The sequence below is a fragment of the Monodelphis domestica genome, chromosome 1, assembly GCF_027887165.1.
Source record: "Monodelphis domestica isolate mMonDom1 chromosome 1, mMonDom1.pri, whole genome shotgun sequence".
In the NCBI taxonomy this organism is placed as follows: domain Eukaryota; kingdom Metazoa; phylum Chordata; class Mammalia; order Didelphimorphia; family Didelphidae; genus Monodelphis; species Monodelphis domestica.
Genome location: NC_077227.1, coordinates 357,406,660 through 357,420,779, shown reverse-complemented (window position 1 = coordinate 357,420,779; position 14,120 = coordinate 357,406,660). Strand labels below are relative to the sequence as shown.

The 14,120-nt window shown below is 36.6% G+C and overlaps 1 protein-coding gene across 3 annotated transcripts in view; it reads right to left on the bottom strand.

The window, feature by feature from the left end:
* SGCD (sarcoglycan delta) overlaps window positions 1-14,120 on the bottom strand; it is a 1,484,556-nt gene that overhangs the window by 1,032,546 nt on the left and 437,890 nt on the right. The gene's annotated exons all lie outside the window — the stretch shown is intronic.

The window sequence follows — 14,120 nt, the reverse complement described above, 5'->3', positions numbered from 1 at the left end:
AAGAAATACTGTGGTTGGCTTCCCAGACCATAGAAATACTAATGTCTATGATGAGTTTCTAAGCCACCTTCAGGCCTTGGGCTCTCTCCACAGAGCTGTTTCAGCCAGGACAAGGGGTAAATGTCTAGATGCTCATGCCACCGTTCTCACTCTTTCAAAGAGATATCCCCTGTCCTGCTCCTTGCCACCTGAAATTTAAATACTACATCCTATATGAATGTTCCCCTCACTACTGCCATAGGTCACTGGAATGTTTGATTTCCCTGACCACAGACCATGACATATATGAAGCCTAATTGAAGAAACTCTATGTTTAGCTTGGGAATGAGAAAAAGAGGGGAAACCTGGCAACTGTCTTCAAATATTTTAAGTGCTGTCACGTGGAAGAAGGATTAGACATTATTTTGCCTCAGGGATAGAACTAGGAACAGTAGAAAAATGGGAAAAATGTTATAAAAATTTCCTTATGATTAGAGCTTTCCCAAACTGGAATAGGCCACCTTAGGAAGAAGTAGATTCTTTTAGTAAAAGCTGGATTACCATTTCTTAAAGGAGATACTGCTCAAATACAGGTGAGGCTATAAGCTCTGAGGTCCCTTGAAATTTAGAGCTTCTGCTATTCTAGGCATTTCTGTAGCCCAGAAAAAAATAAGTAACTTTCCCAATGTTATAGAGGTAGTGAGATGCTAAACCAGGATTTAAATCTCAGTTTTCTAGCTGCAATTTCTATTGTACCAAACTATTTCTCTGACTTCACCCTGTTCTCTTACTTTCATTCCTTTTTTTGTACTAAACCAACTGCTTTTGGGGCTTAATGACTTTGCATCAGCTTCTTCATATTTCTAGATTTACAGTCATTGCCAGTTAGTGATTTAAGACCTTTGGATTATTCTTGCTGCCTTCATGCCATGACAACACCTACTCTTGGACCTCACAATTCAAGATGACAAGAGGGACCTATAATACACCATTTAATTAGATGTATATAGCCTAGCAATAAACAAATGGATCACTTTTATAGTCACAACACTCATAAAAATCTTTCCCATTTTTCATAGCAAACACTGAAAATTGAATACAATGTAAGTCACTAGAGAGATCTAGCTACAAAAGGGAAATTCATAATAATCAGCAATTTTCTAAGGAAACACTTGCAAGGACCCATAGATGCACAGTTTATTGGGTTTAAAACTCTAGTTTCCTAAGTTCTTTCCTCCATTGCCAATGGAGTATTTTTTTTCCATTGCACCTAATGTCACACAGCCTGGTGTAAAGAGAAGGAGAATTGTTCTTAAAGTCATGAAGACTTAGTTTCACATATGACCTCTGAAACATGGTGACTATATGATCATAGGAAAATTGCTTAACATCTTCATGCCCCCAGCAATATTCCAAGACTGTAATTGATATATTACTCTTTCCATCATTGGAGGAAATTTCTGCACTGGGAATTCTTTGCATGGATAAAATCAGAAACTGAGTTTATGTCATCCAAATCTTTTAAATAAATTAGATAATCAAACCAGATTACATATTTGGCTTCTACATCCTCTCCTTCATCAATATCAACTTATGTATTCCAAGCCAATAGGAAAGGACTCACAGGTGGGACCCCAGAATATAAATATCTTTTTTGTATCACTTTATGGTCAGTATCATGAACTATAGTGACTATGGATTTATTGTTTTATTGAAAAGTTTTTAATAACCAAGAACAGCTATATAGATGTACCATTAATATTCAGAAGTAACTCCCAATTTATGAACATTCTATTTAGGAATGGCCCATATATAGGAGCAAGTGGAACAGAAATGGGACAGGATTCATATCCAAGGCAACTACCCTCTAGAAATCAATTTATCTGGTTTTGGGGTGTTCTAGAATAAGCCTCTGGTGATGCAGAGGAGGTACTATTGAAATGCCAATGTAAAAAGGTAGATTTAACTTAATTCAGTGAATATCTATGAAGCTTCTGCAATGTGTTCTTAAAAATGTGGGATTCAAAAAAAAAAACACACAAGTGAGAACCCAGGCTCTCAAGAACTTTACACTCTTAATGGGTGGGACAATATTTACACTGAGAGATAAATGCACAATGAATATAAAGTTATGGTTGTTGTTTAGTCTTGTCCAATTCTTGGTTATCTCATTTGAGGTTTTCTTGGCAAAGATATTGGAGTAGTTTGTCATTTCCTTCTCCAGCTCAGTTTACAGATGAAGAAACCAAGGTCAAGTCAAGTGACTTGTCCAGGGTCACAATGTTTGAGGTCATATTTGAATTCAGGAAGACAAATCTTCCTAACTCCAGGTCTAGGACTCTATCCACTGCACTACTTACTTGCTCATATACAAAGTGGAAAATAAAAATGAATTCCAGAGTAAAAGAGAAAACTACTGATTAGACAAAAATTGAAGAGATTAAAAAAGGCCTCACATAAGAACTGTTACTTAAGTTGAGCCTGGAAGGAAGTTAGTGATTTCATGGAGTAGTTAGAATGAGGGAAAGTTTTCTATAGGCACAAAGGGGGATAGATGGAATTGTTTAGGACACAAATAGTACATGACTCATATTAGTCAAAATGCCAAGTCTAGAAAGATAGAGATGTAAAAAAAAATTATATCTTTTGTGTAGAAAGTCTTTAAAAATAAGTGTTGAACTCTTCTATTTTTATAATGCTTATATTTCCCCCTAAGTCCTTTTTACTTCCCTTGAAAAATAATAAAGGACAAAATGAGGAAGGAAAAAAGTTTAACAGAACCAATCGATATATCCATGACATCTGACACTGTATGCAACATTTTACACCTCTGGAATCCCAACCTCTAAAAAGGATCAGAGGGTGGCAGGGAGAAAAGAATCTCTGATATCACTTCTTTGGAGTCAAGCTTGGTAATTAAAATTTTATCTTGTTTGTTTATACATTGTTTTAGTGTTGTTATTCTTTCCATTTACAATGCTATGTGTATTGCTTCCCTGATTCAATTTATTTCACTTAGCATCAGTTCATATAAGTTTCTCCATATTTCTCTACATTTATGATGTTTGTGATTGCTTATTATCATTGGTCCTCTTCAAAAATGAAGGACAAATGAAATAATGACAACAGTAATATGCATTATATTCACATACAATGGTTTGTTTAGCAAGCTCACAGTACATAATCACCCACTTTGCTTCCAGTTCCTTGCTACAACTAAAAAGTAATGTTATATTTTGTTAAACATGGGACTTTCCTATTTTGTCAAGAATCTCCTTGGAATATATGGTAATTATAGAATTCTCTGGATCAATGGGTATGGACATTTTAGCTACTTTATTTGCATAATTCCCAGTTGCTTTTCAGAATTATTATACCAGTTCAGACCTCCACCAGCAATATATTAGTGGGCCTGTCTTTGCAGAATTTCCTCCATCAATAGGGATCTTCAAGCGTGACCTGGCTGACTACTTTGTCAGGAATTCCTGCTAAAGTGACAGATGGACTATATCCCCACTCTAATGTCTCTTTTCAATCTGAGATTCTGTGAATCTATGAACTTTTCTAGAATTCAGAAGACCTGGGCTGTAGTCTCGATGTGACTTTGAGCAAGCTACCTTTTTAAATTATCTCTCTGTTTCCTCATATCTGAAATGGAGTTTTTTTTTTAATTTTTTTTAAAACTAAATCTGAGATTTTGTCAGTGTAGGAAATTCACATTAAGGAATTGTCTCTCTCAATGGAAATGAGTAACTTTAGAGTAAGGAAACACTTTAAAGAGACGCTGGGACACTGAAAGTTTAAGTGACTTGTCCACAACCACATAGGCACTATACATCAGAAGTGGGACTGGAATCAAGTGTACCTGATTCCCAAGTGAAATCAACTCTCTACTATACCATCTGCCTCTCAGAAAACAAGAATATGAAATATTTTCAAAAGGAGGAGAGATTGGATGATGACTATTGGGGATAAGATCAGGTTTCAAGCCCTCTTCTGAATCTGGACAAAAAACATCTTCCTAAGTTCCCTGGGAAACTATTTTAAGACTGTTTGTAACAGGCAGGTTATTGATATGTATCAGTGGAGGAAGTTTCTACACAAGGAAATTCCTGTACCAATGAAGTCACATCTTCAGACCACTTTTTTTCCCCCTAAACTTTATTCTAATGTACTTTCCTTAATTAGCATGCCAGGTTGCTTCAGACTGAGTATAGATAGACTGTGAGAGAAGTTCTCATTTTCTAGAACTGTAGGGCTAGAAATACTCTGTTAACAGTAAGATGTCATAAAAAAAAAAAGTATACAAGAATTAGTACCAACCATCATTATTGAAAAAATTCCTTTTTTCTTTGTTAGGGCCACTTTAGGGAGCCTTTACCATATTTAAAAGCTTAAAGGGTAAATATGAAGGCAGAAACCTAATGAAAATGCTACTTCTCATGTTTCAGTTATGACACACCTGACACGGAGTAGGTGTGTAATGATATAATTGTAACGATGACAATTCTGATGCTTGTATCTCAGACCTTACTGTCAGGAATCCCAGACCATGTAGTTAATGACTCCCAAAAAGTGTTGATCAATTATTTGAAAATATATTTAGGCTGCTGCCCTCCCCCCCAGCACCCATCTATCTAGATGTAGAAATTAGTGGTTCTCATTTCTCAGTCTAGTTATGACATTTTTCATTCTCTAGTTTCCAAACCCAGAACACTACACATACCAAAAGTACTCTAGACACATTTTTACCTTCTTTAGTCAAAAGGAATAAAAGGCTCACTCTCACTTATTTATTTACAAGGGAAAGTGTTTCTCATCTTTTTTTTTTAACCAAATATCAATATAAAGGTTATTTAATCCTCAGGAAAAGGAATACAAAAGATAGCAAGATTCTGGAAAGTCAGTTTCTTTCTAGTTCCAGTTAACTTCATGCAAATAATGCCACAAATTCTAAATGCATGCCTTAATTTGAAAATAGCAGCCAAATGCTGAAATGAAAGAAAATGATGTATTTCACACAAGTGATGAAAATTAAAATTCTAAGGTACATGCCAACTTGAAAAGAACAACTCAGAACTTTGAAAAAGTTATCCACAAAGGAACATAAAGAGTAAATCTTATGGTAGTGACTGACAAGAAGAGAAATGAAGTCTAGAGAAAGAATCCTATCACTCCCCCCATCCAATTTTTTTTCTTTTCTTTTCTTTTCTTTCTCTTTTTTTTTTGGTTACAATACTCACTTTATTTCCCTCCTTCCTGCAGCCAGCATGCAATTTCATTGAGTATTACATGTGTCCTTGATCAAAACCTATTTCCATGTTGTTGGTGTTTGCATTAGGATGTTCATTTAGAGTCTCCATCCCCAACCATATCCCTTCGATCCACTTACTCAAGCAGTTGTTTTTCTTTGGTGTTTTTACTCCCACAGTGTTTCCTCTGAGTGTGGATGGCATGGGCATTGTACCCCCAGAAACCCAGGCAAACTATTATCAGGGAAACTTCCCTGCTCCCTTACATCCTTGTGACTCTGAGCCTAAAAACACCCAATGACCCCTTTAGGGTCCTGAAATGACTATCTTCCTTTGATCATCCTCTAGATTTAAGATGGACAAAAAGATGCACCTCGAGGCCACACATCAATCCTATCAGACATCTGTTTGTTCCCTAAAACTAAGGAACCTTTATGTTCCCAGGCAGATGATCACCCCACCTGGCCAAATGCCTGAGTGACTAACACTCTCTGTTGTAAAAAGTATAAAATCCCCAGAACTGATGTCATCTGGAGGAAACAGCCTTTCCATTCATGCTGTCTTCCCAAGGAACTGCTCCCCATCTTTCTGTTCCACGTTGCTATCCTCCTGGCCATTCTCAATATTACCTCCTAAATTAATAAATTTCTCTTTTTGTTTTTAAGATAAGTTTTGGAGTCTTGCATTCTTGCAAAAGGTATCCTTCCCAAACCCCAGGGGTACACATCTGCACCCCCATAACAGTGAATAGTGGTTTTTCTCATAGACTCCTCCAAGTTGTTTAGGGTAACTGCATTGCCACTAATGAAGAAGTCTATTACATTCGATTGTACCACAGTGTACCAGTCTCTGTATACAATGTTCTCCTGGTTCTGCTCCTTTCACTCTGCATTAATTCCTGGAGGTCATTCCAGTTCACATGGAATTCCTCCAGTTGATTATTCATTTTAACACAATAGTATTCCATCACCAACATATACCACAATTTGTTCAGCCATGTCCCAATTGAAGGGCATCCCCTCATTTTCCAAATTTTTTTTGCCACCACAAAGAGTACAGCTACGAATATTCTTATACAAGTCTTTTTTCTTATTATCTCTTTGGGGTACAAACCCGGCAGTGCTATGGCTGTATCAAAGAGCAGACAGTCTTTTATCGCCCTTTGGGAATAGTTCCAAATTGCCCTCCAGAATGGTTGGATGAATTCACAACTCCACCAGCAATGAATTAATGTCCCAACTTTGCCACACCCCCTCCAGCATTCATTATTTTCCTTTGCTGTCATGTTAGCCAATCTCCTAGGTGTGAGGTGGTACCTCAGAGTTGTTTTGATTTGCATCTCTCTGATTATAAGAGATTTAGAACACTTTTTCATGTGCTTATTGATAGTTTTGATTTCTTTGACTGAAAATTGCCTATTCATGTCCCTTGCCCATTTGTCAATTGGAGAATGGCTTGATTTTTTGTACAATTGATTTAGCTCTTTATAAATTTGAGTAATTAGACCTTTGTCAGAGGTTTTGGTAATGCAGATTGTTTCTCAATTTGTTGCTTCCCTTCCAATTTTGGATGCATTAGTTTTATTTGTACAAAAAAATTTTAATTTGATGTAATCAGAATTATTGATTTTACATTTTGTGATTTTTTCTAACTCTTGCTTGGTTTTAAAGTCTTTCCTTTCCCAAAGATCTGACAAGTATAATATTCTGTGTTCGCCTATCTGCTTATAATTTCCTTCTTTATATTCAGCTCATTCAACCATTCTGAGTTTATCTTGGTGTAGAGTGTGAGATGTTGATCCAAACCTAATCTCTCCCATGATATCTTCTAATTTTCCCAGCAGTTTTTATTAAATAGTGGGTTTTGGTCCCCAAAAATGGGATCTTTGGGCTTATCATAGACTGCCTTGCTGAGGTCATTTACCCCTAGTCTATTCCATTGATCCTCCTTTCTGTCTCTTAGCCAGTACCCCCCATCCAATTTTAACACAGAATATATATTTTCTGTCATAATTTCCTTACAAATGATCTGATTCACTGACAAAATTGTCCCCACCAAAAAGCTCCTCAAAATTATCACTTGAACAATATAAATTAAAAGACTATCAAAGTTTCACAGTCTAAAGAGACAGATGACTGGACTAACATCCTATCTCCTTAAATCCCTCAAACATTTTCAATTACTTTCATTGATATTTAACTCAATCCTTTGCTGTCTTAGGTTTAAACAGTTTCAGGAGCCTTGTGAAGGAGGACTGAGTAACATATGACTAAACATTTTATTGGGTTGATATTCATTTCTTACTGTCTTGATAACCTATTGCTGCTCTTATCATCTGAAACTACTGTGTCATTTGATTTTATAACCAATGGACTTTTGAAGTTTGCTAATGACAAGGCAGGTCACTGAACCAATAGGAATTTCAAGCCTTTCATTTCTTGCTTCTCTCAACTTGAACTTTCTTTTTTTGTATTTTTTCCTCCCAGTTTTGTGTACCCTTGAGGATAGAAAATGTCTTAACTTTTCTTTCAGTGTGTATCCCTACTGCTTAGGATAGGCATCAATGAACAATGTTTCCTTCATTCGTTCATCAGTACAGATTAGTAGCATGATAAAACACAGACAGTAAAGAATTTGGAATCACACCTGGTTCTACTCTTTATATTATCAAAAGCAATGCCATATCATCCCTCTAGGTCTCTGTTTTCTCATCTTTAAAAATTATAGGCTCAACCAAAGAGAAATAAAGAAAAAGGCTTGTACGAGAATATTCATAGCTGCGCTCTTTGTGGTGGCAAAAAATTGGAAAATGAGGGGATGCCCTTCAATTGGGGAATGGCTGAACAAATTGTGGTATCTGTTGGTGATGGAATACTACTGTGCTCAAAGGAATAATAAAGTGGAGGAATTCCATGGAGACTGGAATGACCTCCAGTAAGTGATGCAGAGCGAGAGGAGCAGAACCAGGAGAACATTATACACAGAGACTTATACTCTGTGGTACAATCGAATATTATGGACTTCTCCATTAGTGGCAATGCAGTGATCCAGAACACCTTGGAAAAATCTACAAGAAAAAACACTATCCACATTCAGAGGAAAAACCGTGGGAGTAGAAACACAGAAGAAAAAACAACTGCTTCAATACATGGGTCAAGGGGATATGGTTGGGGATGTAGACTCTAAATGAACATCCTAGTGCAAACACCAACAACATGGAAATAGGTTTTGATCAAGGACACATGTAATACCCAATGAAATTTCGTACTGGCTGCAGGAAGGTTGGGGCTAAGGGAGGGAGAGAAATAATATAATTCTTGTAATGAAGAAATAATGTTCTAAATTAACTAGATAAATTAACTTAAATTTAAAAAAAATTATGGGGTCAAAAAATTAAAAGTAAAATAAAATTGGGAAGGTTTTGGATTCGACCATCTCTAAGGGCCTCTTCAGTTCTATAGCTATATAAGCTAATTTTATAAATGATATATCCTGAAACAAAGGCATCTGAGAAGACAAATTATCTATTGGAAGCATGTCTTATTAAGAGTATGTAAATGATCACTATATTATTAAAAATGTTGCTATTCAGTCATTTTCAGTTGTATCTGATTCTTCATGACTCCATACAATGAGCTAGAGGGCTCAGGATCACTTGTATGAGGTAATAATTGAGCAGAGCTTTGAAAAGAGCAAAGGCAGAGATTGAGAGGGCGTTCATACTAGCCATTTTGGACAGCCTGTGCAAAGTCTTTTATTATATTATTATTACTTCTAGAGGGGGTCCAGGCCCAGGACAATTTCAGTGGTGGAGCAGGTTGTCCATAAATCACACAATGGGACACTCCCCTGTACAATGTTTATCCATGTGAAATCTGATTAAAATGATAATCCAGGGCAGCTGAAGGGGTGTATACTGACATGGATAGTAGGTAGTACCACCTACTTGGCCTTGGTGAAGATGATAGTGTTACAGACTGATAAATGTGAGCCTCAGGTTTAAGTGCCTTTATAGTACCATCTAAATCTTCCTCCTCCTCCAGCAGATGTCGATTTGTGTCTCTGCTCAGCCAAAAAGTACATGGTTCTTACAGTACCAAAGACACCCTGCCATAACTTCCTTCACTACCAAGTACAGATCCTAAGACTGATCTATCTCTTCTCACCATCTATCAATAATATTTAGTGCAAAACCAAGAAGAGTTAAAATTTTAGGACATAGATTTTTGCAAGGAGCAAAGTATTCCATTTCAAATGGAGGGCAGAGCCCGGAATGAGAGGACCTGGGAAGCAAATTATCAGGTCTTGACAGCTTTATCCTTGGGAATCACAGGATCGCCAAATATAAATGAACCCAAGAGAAGATTTTATCAACCCCTGCCCTTATTTTTCTTTTGAGCAAGTTAAGATCTAGAGAAGGAAAATGGTGTCCATTTTACAGTAGTGGCACCAATAAAATAACTCAGGTTTCCTGACTTGTTGTTCTGGGCACTTTCTACTATATCACATTTCCTTTTGTGCAGGAAGATGTTAAAATTAGCCTTATGATGGTCCCTAACACCTGAAATAGAAGAGCACTCCTGATAGTTTTTACAGAAAACTTGCAGGGAAGCTTTCTGGGGCAATTGCTTCTGAGGAATGAATGGCTTGGTGCTGGTATGATAGGCAGGAGAGATGGATGACTAAACATCTATATTATCTGAAATACATTAAAACAAGAATAAAATATCTTACTCCTACTTTTCAAATAAAAATTTTGTGAGCACATGCTATGTATGATGACAGACAAGTCACTTTACTTCTCTGAACTTCAGTTTTCCCTCATGTAAAGTAAGAAAAATAATAATCCTTTCTTACAAAGTTGGTATGGTAAAAGAACTTCGTCAACATTCAAATGCTAGATAAATGCAAACTATTGTTATTACAAGGCATTATAAGTATTTTTAAGGATATTAATTTCATAGGATCTTCTCCCTATACTAATTGTAGATATTTCCGTCATTATTATTCTTTTCTGTGAATTTCAAATACAATTTTCAATGACTCTTTTCTTCATTTTCTTTCATTTTTTGGCAACACTACTCTCAATTCCCCTATGACTTCCATCTCTTCTTTCTTATGAAGAAAGAAAAACACACTTATAGCAAATGAAAATAGTCAAACAATGCAGTGCACACATTTGACATACATATACACACATGTGTATGTGTTTATATTTACATATATAGATATGCATGTAATAATTAGTTTATACCACGAATAGATAATCTTCTAATGATCTTATTTTCTCCATCATGTTGCTTCTACAATTATTCCTGCTCTAAACTTTGCCCTTTCCTGACTTACTAGTTCTTTTTCTATTTCCTCTGAATGCATCCAGTTCTCTTGCATCCTTAAAAGACTCTGATTAGATCTTTTATCACTGTTCAGTTATGGCTGACTCTTCATAACTTTCCTGAAGTTTTCTTGGCAAAGATGTTGGAATAGTTTGCCATTTACTTTTCCAGTGGATTAAGGCAATCAGAGGTTAATTGACTTGCCCAGAGTCACACAAGTAGTGAGTGTTGGATACCATATTTGAACTCCAGTCTTTCTAACTCCAGACCTGGTGTTCTATTCAGTGAGTCACTTAGCTGTCCCCTCTTGTTATATTGTTCCATCCCTTAAGATCTCTTCTTCTAATATCAGTTCCTTTTCACAAGCAAACTTAGAAAAAGCTGTCAGAACTCACTATTTCTACTCCTTCTACTCACATTCATTTTAAACCCTCTGTAATGAATTCTTGTCTTGTCACTCAACGAAAATTGTTCTTTAAAATTAGCAGTGACCTCTAAATTGCCAGCTCTGAAGATCTTTTTTTTTTGATCTTCACACATCTTGACCTTGCTACTGCATTTCATACTCCTGATCATTCTTTCCTCTTTTGATTGTTGCCTCTATTTGATCCTGATGAAATTTCCTGTTGCCTATTAGCCTAGTCCTTCATCATCTCTTTTTGATGGACATCTGAATCAAGACACTTAACTGTGGAGATTTCTAAAAGTACTGTCCTAGGCTCTAACTCACTTTATTATCTCTCTTTTGGTAACCACATCAGCTCCACAACTTTAATGATACAATCTCTGTGAGGATGACACAAATATTTATATATCCATATCTAAACATGCCTCTGAGTTTTAAGTCCCACACCACCAATAGCCTGATAGACATTTCAGACTAGATGTCTTGAACATATGCAAACTCACTATATCTAAAACTGAGTCCACTATCTTTCCTATTAAAATCCTTTCCTTTCAAACTTTTTTTTTTATTTCTGTTGGAGGTATCACAAGATTTTAAGCCTCTGAGATTCATAACTATATTGTTATTTTCAACTTCTCTCTCTCCCTCATCCCACATGCCTTTTCAGTTGCCCAATCTTGTTCTTTTATTTTACCTCCATATCTCTCACACGCATCATTTTCTTTCTACTTGCATAGGCATTGCCCTAATTTTCTCTCATCATATTTCACCCGACTAGTATAACAGCCCCCTATTTGGTCTCCCTGACTCAAATTTCTCCCCATTCCAGCCTATTATCCAAATAGGTGCTAAAGTAATTTTCTTAAAATGTTTCCCATGAATCTTCTCTCTCACATTCAATAAAATCCAAAAGCTACCTATTATCTCAAGATTTTAGCAAAACTGCCTTTTAAACTTCTAAGTTTGACCTTTCATTTCCTAACCTCAAGCTACCTTTACAGACTTGTTTTACATTTCTCTCCTTCCTGCATTCTAAAATCCAGTCAAACTGGCTTTCTGGCTACTACTTATGCACAATACTTCATCTCCCATCTCTAGGCCTTTGCACTAGTTGTCCCTCATGCTTAGAATGTTCTTTCTTGGAGGGCAACTGGGTAGCTCAGTGGATTGAGAGCCTGGCCTAGAGACAGGAAGTTCTGGGTTTAAATGTAACCTCAGATACTTCCCAGCTGTGTGACCCTGGTCAAGTCACTTGACTCCCATTTCCTAGCTCTTACCACTCTTCTGCCTTGGAACCAATACACTGTATTGATTTGAAGACGCAAAGTAAGGATTTAAAAAAAAAAGAATGTACTTTCTTTTCACCTTAGCATCTTAGAATCCCTGTTTTCTTTCCAAAAACAATTACAAGACTAGCTTCTACATCCATGAACTGCTAGCATCCTTCCTTCAAAAACTATTCTTTTTTTTTATATATATTTAACTTGTACTTCTAGATGTTCATACTGTTTCCTCCAATAACATATAAACACCTCCTACAGGGTGGCCACTGTGCCATTTTTTACTTTATATCTCCAGTAGTACAAAGCTTGGCCTAGATTAGTCACTTAGTAAAGATTTGTTGATTGATTAACTGGTTCAGACCTAAGCCATAATCCAAGAAACAAATATTTGAGAAGAGAAACAAAAAATGAGTGTACAATAGTGCAAATTGATTAGTGATCAAAATTCATTAATTCGTTCAATAAACTATAAACCCTCAAGGAGAGAGAAGGCCAAAATTAAATTATTTTCTTCTCAGTTCCTAGCAGAGTGTCTTAAGCATTATAATGTCTCAATAATGATTTGCAGAAAAAAAGGGTTCTAAATCTCTTATAATCAGAGAGATGAAAATTAAAACAACTCTGAGGTATCACCTCACACCTAGCAGATTGGCTAACATGATAGCAAAGGAAAGTAATGAATGCTGGAGGGGATGTGGCAAAGTTGGGACATTAATTCATTGCTGGTGGAGTTGTGAACTGATCCAGCCATTCTGGAGGGCAATTTGGAACTATGCCCAAAGGGCGATAAAAGACTGTCTGCCCTTTGATCCAACCATAGCACTGCTGGGTTTGTATCCCAAAGAGATAATGGACAAAAAGACTTGTACAAAAATATTCATAGCTGCGCTCTTTGTGGTGGCCAAATATTGGAAAATGAGGGGATGCCCTTCAATTGGAGAATGGCTGAACAAACTGTGGTATATGTTGGTTATGGAATACTATTGTGCTCAAAGGAATAATAAAGTGGAGGAATTCCATGTGAACTGAAACGACCTCCAGTAATTGATGCAGAGCAAAAGGAGCAGAACCAGGAGAACTATATACCCAGAGACAGACACACTGTGGCACAATCAAATGTAATGGACTTCTCTACTAGATGTCATGCCATGATCCAGGAATGGACTTCTCTACTAGATACCATGCCATGATCCAGGACAATTCTGAGGGACTTCTAAAAAAGAACACTGTCCACATCCAGAGGAAGAACTGTGGGAGTAGAAAGAGAAGAAAAAAAACAACTGCTTGATCACATTGTTTGATGGGGATATGTTTAGGGATATAGACTCGAAACAATCACCCTAGTGCAAATATCAATAATATGGAAATAGATCTTGATCAGTGACATATGTGAAACCCAGTGGAATTGCACATTGGTTACGGAAGGGGAGAGGAAAGAATGGAGGGAAAGAACATGAATCATGGAACCATGGAAACATTTTCTTAATTAATAAATTAAATATAATATTAAAAAATAATGGTTTGTAGAACTGGGTTGAAATAGACAGATCAGGAAAAGTAGGAAACACATTCCAGATCAATGGCATAGAATAAATAAAGCCAAAGACAAGAACAGGAATCAGTGATTAGACATGACTAGAAAATGGAGTTCACTTCTGGTCAAGATGGCAGCTTAGAGAAAGCTAAAGTTCAGAGCTCCAGAAACCCTTCCTTACAGATCTCAAACTGAATGCTCCTAGGGCACCAGAATTCAAAACAAACAACAGAATAGACCCCGGGAACACTCCTCCTCGACCTGGATCAAAAGGTATGGCCCCCCAAAAGTCAGAACCTGAGATCACTTGGATCTAAGGGGTAGGCAAAA